At 35.5% G+C, this 5,446-nt stretch overlaps 1 non-coding gene across 1 annotated transcript; it reads left to right on the top strand.

Moving 5' to 3' along the window:
* The first annotated feature begins 4,560 nt into the window (after positions 1 to 4,560).
* On the top strand, positions 4,561 to 4,715 carry LOC141411226 (small nucleolar RNA SNORA57). The gene has a single exon (XR_012436041.1). It is a non-coding gene; the product is annotated as a small nucleolar RNA SNORA57 (small nucleolar RNA).
* Positions 4,716 to 5,446: the final 731 nt, after the last annotated feature.

Genomic DNA, 5,446 nt, shown 5'->3' with positions numbered 1-5,446 from the left:
TAAAAAGGAGACTAGTGAAGTGGGTTTAAATAAATAATGTATTTCATGTAACAATGAGAAAAATTGGAAGGCCTAACTAAGGTCTTGTTAAATGTTAAATTCTACCAGGAATCAAAGCTGAGGTTTTCTCAGCAGAGCAGGAAGCTACATTTTATGAATCTGTTGTCAAGTTGGCTCTATTGTGTTTACAGAATATCAGGCAGCATTAATAATCCAAAACACAATGTCATTCTTTGTCTTCATAATATATTTTTCATTTTATTTTTATTTTTTGTTCTCTACCTAGGTCAGTGTTTTACTTCTCTGAGTATCTAGTATCTTACCTTAGAGCTTTAGGATTTCGGAGTCAGAAGAGATCTCAACTAAGGCAATGGCTCCCAGATGGTTTTTTAAATTATGTGACTGGTAAAAATTTCCAAATTTTGGTAAAAAGTTAAAATTGCCAACTATGTATTTTGTATGGTACATTAAAAAACAAGACCGAAAATATTAGCAAAAGTCTTATCAACATCATTTCATAAATGACAAGGTATTTTCACTCTAAAAGAAAACAGAAGGCTATATTTTAATGGGAAAAAAAAGAGAAATGTATTTGGGGTGGGAGGTATGAAGAGAGAATGGTTAATAAGTACAAGGGTGCAGTGGATAAGAATAACTTCTCATGATCTGTTGCACAGTAGGATAATTCTGATTGGCAACCATTAATTGTATGTTTCAAAATAGCTTGTTGGCAGGATTTTTAATATTTCTAATACAAAGAAAAGATAAATATTTGAGGCAATGAATATGCCAATTACCCTGATCTGATCATTATATATTATATACGTATTTTGAAATGACATACAGTATACCATAAATATGCATAATTTGTGTCAATAAAAATATATTTGAAAATTTCATTATCTGAGAAACTGAATTATTTTCTCTTTTTATCATATTTGGGTAGAATTGTGTCCAAAATTAACACTTATCCGCAAATGATAGCTCAGAAGCTCCTAATCTAATTTCATCTCTTAACATGTAGCTGAAGAAATCAGAAGTCAGGGTAATTTAGCCAAGATAAACTTTCATCTGTTCCACTATAGAAACCATTGTATTATCTTTATGTATTTTATTAATTATATACAATAAAGTTTATTTTTAGAAAGCATTATATAAAAGAATGTGGATATAATTGTCTCAATGAAGAGTATGTTAAATTTGTCTAGTTAAAATATGAGAAGACAATCTTCCAACAAAACAATGGTTATATCTGATGTAACATTACAAATACTTTTTCCTTTTGCAAGTTTCTATAGCTTTTACTGTTTTTAACAATATTCATATTTCCTTTTGCAGTCATAAAAATCAACTACATTTTTAATCTGAAAAAATATAGTTAAGTCCAATGTCATGTTTGTGTCTGTATGTTGTGCCTTCCTTCCTTCCTTCCTTCTTTCCTTCCTTCATTTCTTACATTCTCTCTCTCTTTCTTTTTCTTCCTTTCTTTCTAATAACACAATTGTGTTCCTTCAAATAAGTTTAAATTTTCATCTTGGTTGGCCAGTTTGCTGAAAATTCATATCACATGCCACCATGTAAACTCATTGCCTCATAAGCCCTTGCTTTGAAAAAAATACAGTGTATTGTTGTATTTCACAAATATTGAGAAGCAACAACTCCTGACCAACATTTGTGTAAAATGTATGTTGCAGAAATTGTAATGACATAAAAGGAACCAGATGTCAAACATTTCAGCAAATTGCAACCTGGGAAGAGAGCCTCAATCTGAGCACATGAATACTTTCTGTTTTTACCATGTGTTGTAGCAGGCAGGTTATCATAAAAGTGCATGCAGTGGTATGAGTTTTTAGTGCTTAAACATGAAAAATCAGTATCTAGCTTATTTATAAATTATTGGGACTTTTAGAAATCAGAAAACTTCTGCATCATATTTTACTTCCTACAATTAAATGTGTTGATTTGAAAGAAATATAAAACAACTGAAGAATTTACAGGGAAAAGAAATGGCATTAATAATGGTGAATTCTTCTAAGGGTTTATCTGATGTTAAACAGTAAACAGATGCCTAACTCTGTTAACAGAACCTTGGGTTATAGCAATAAACAGCTTCCTTGAGAATTATGTTTTTTAAAATGTATTATTTATTTTAAATTTCATCATGAAATAATTTAAAAAAGCAAATATGGGACATAAAGTGGAGAAGAAGAGTATGATATTATAACAGTTGGGGTAATTTGAATACAAGTTAAAAAATCCAACCCAAATTGTCGTAAGGAAGGAGGAGAAATAATTGATTCACACAGTTGGCTTCAGTTGTGGCTGGATCCAGTAATTCATATGATGCCTACAAAACATGGCCTCTTTCCATCTCTTGAATCTGCAGTTCTCTGTTTTTAATTCTGCATTGCTCAGAATTCCCAACTGCAAATAGCAGAAACAGGAGAATAAATTTATAAAAATATTTTAGTTAGCTCACACCATCTTTGGGAAGGCTTGATAACCAACTTTGGGGACTTGAAGCCAGAAACGCAACCACAAATCATATTAAGAATGAGCTCACTGGAGATACCATTGCCAGTGCAACTGGACCCAACAGTTCTTGTGCCAGTCACTGGATGTTCCTGCTGGAGCCCTTCTTCCTAATGGTGCTTCTAGAAATGGGATAAAGTTGCTGCTGCTGCTTTCCCAGAATCAAGTCCTTCTTCTTTGGCTTCTGATTAAAAGTCTGACAAGAGTGGGTCTGATCAGTTAATCATAGAACACACATATCCTAGGGTAAAAAAGATTAGGAAGGTAAGAATACAGTTTCTGTAAGTGAATGTCTCTCATAAATTGGGAAAGTTTTCAACATAGAGAGCTGTTCAAGGTGTCCTTTTTCATAAGCATTCTATGCTACCAAACGGCTGCCAACAACCTCTGAATTATATCCCTATCCCCAATTTCAAATCCTACAAAGAAACAACTGTATTTTTTTCCTAGTAGACATGCAAAACATTCATCTGCCACCAGCTCTACTAATATTCCATGTCCTACTCTGAAGCAGTCGTGTGGTCAGGGGAACACGTGGCTTTTATTGTCCCATATTGAAGCACAACATTCACCCATGGATCTGGAGGTAATGTCAACTCTACTTGAGGTATTTGTTCTGAGAGCAGAGAGGATGCAGTCCTCCAGGAAGAAATTGCTTGCTGGTTTTCAAAAGGATAAATGGATGAAAGAGTCAAAAGCAACAAATATTTCAATATTCAACTGAATTTCTTAGTCCCACCAAGAAATGGAATAATTTGTCTGGTGAGACCATGCACTCTCATTTGGATGACCTTTTGCCATTTTAATAAAAAAAATGTGGTGGTAGTCATACTAACTGTATGGTGTTAGCTATTTTAAGTTATTACATATTATATACATATATATATATATATATATATATATATATATATATATATATATACATAATCTTCACAACCTTATTCTGTATATTGTTACCTCTCCTTTGGTCAAAGTCACATAGTGAGTTGAGTAGAATAATTAGAATTTGAGCCCTGGCAGTCTGGCTCCAGAATTCATTCTCTTTCCGTTCTCTTAATATATCCTTTAGATTCTAGAGAGTGAGTTACCTGCCACTGATGATCTTTAACAAGAATCTAGGTGACTCCTAGTGAGGGAAGTATGAAAGATGCTTTGCTGACTGAAGGATGATGACAATCCTTCTCTTCTCTCAGTTGACTATATGCAAAGAAGTGCCCTATGGAGAACTTAGAATGATTCTGTTGTGCTCAGCTGTGTGGTTCTGGGACCTGGGGACAGGTCAGCCTGAGGGGACTGTATGACTCACATTTTCCAGGCTAACCCAGTTTGCCAATATGATTGAGGTTCCAGAAAGCAACTTCTGGAAGTTTGTGGCCTGAGTGTCAGCCTTTGTTCTCTACTCTGACAATTCCCCTGTAGTGCCCAACCACTGGCCAAAAAATATTTACCTTCACATTTACAAGCAGCTTTTGTAGTAGACTGGGGTTGCTCAAAGATCTGTTATCTGTAGACAAAAATGCTTTGCCAACTGGATCAGTCAGCTTTTTGTTCCCCTTTTCTATATCCTGTGACACCATAAAGGAGGTACACATCTTTCTAAACCTTTTACATAAATCTCTTAGTCACAATACAAATTGCACTTGAGAAACAATCTATCCATTAAATATTGTCAGGCTCCACATTTATCTATAGCAATTTTTAGTCCTCCTAACCCATTCTCATCATCTCAAACATTGAGCCTGTGACAGCAAACGTAATGATGTCCATATGATGTACCATAAGACAAATGTTGCTGTCCCCAAGTCATTGCCTCCCCTTTCTTTTATCTAATAAAGTTCTGTTACTCTTACAGAGCTGGAGGATGTGAGAATCAGTCATTTCTGCAACAAGACCATTACTGGAGTGGGGTATGCTAGTGCATGCTTATAATCCTGGCACTTGGGAAACTGAGCCAAGAAGATTTTGAGTTCAAGGCCAGCCTGGACTGTATAGCAAGACTCTGTCTCAAAAAAAAAAAATTACTAATATCCTCCTTTTCTTGCCAGGGATTGGGTGTGTGTACCAGCTTTCCATTATGTATGTATGTAGACAGAAGGAAAAGTCTTCATTCCTCTTGGAATTGTGCCTTCGGTGCTAAAGCTTTCCCCCAATCGCTAGTTTCGTCCTCAAATGCCAGGACATGCAAATAATAATAATAATAATAAATTACTGAAAATCCTTATTTTCTGCAAGGTTAAGCCCTAAAAATAATTGGGCTCATAGGAAAAATAGGTCAAAGGTAGGTGATTTGAAACTTGTACAGCCATTAGCAATAGCACCAACAAAATTGTATAAGGTGTTTAGAATGTAAGATGGACAGCTCCAGGCAGGCAACTCAGATAGCTGGGAAACCTCAGGATGAAATTTTAAAATGCACTAAAGCAACGTGGAGTGTTCCCTTATGGTTCATGCATCTTTCTGTGTATGTGCTATGCTTCAATAAAAGGTTATTTTAGAAAAAGAATGAAAATCAATAATGTGGAAAACATCCTGGCATTCTGCACCAGCGAGGCTGCAGATAGAGTGGGCAGAGGAGTTAGAACCTACCTCAAGCTGTATACAGCTTGGGAGGAGCTGGTGCTTCTGTGGAAGGGGGTTCTGGATGCTGCACCCATTTCACATTTTCTTTAAAAAAGTTGAAAGGACTACTGCCTGTACAGCTAAGAACTTTTACCTTTCCTGACGAAGGCTATTCGTTCTCTCTGAGTATGCATCTATATTCTGCTTGTTTGCTATTGACAACTCTACTTTCACATTATACTGACATCAGTCCCCTGTTTACCATGTATGTGTACATAAATTCTTCCCCTGGGAATGGATAATGTAGCCAAGCAGACTACTGATTCTCCCATTCTTTTGTGCAGCTGGCAATGGC

The sequence above is a fragment of the Castor canadensis genome, chromosome 9 (genome assembly GCF_047511655.1).
Source record: "Castor canadensis chromosome 9, mCasCan1.hap1v2, whole genome shotgun sequence".
Taxonomy (NCBI): Eukaryota; Metazoa; Chordata; class Mammalia; order Rodentia; family Castoridae; genus Castor; species Castor canadensis.
This window is presented reverse-complemented; position numbering and strand designations above follow the sequence as displayed.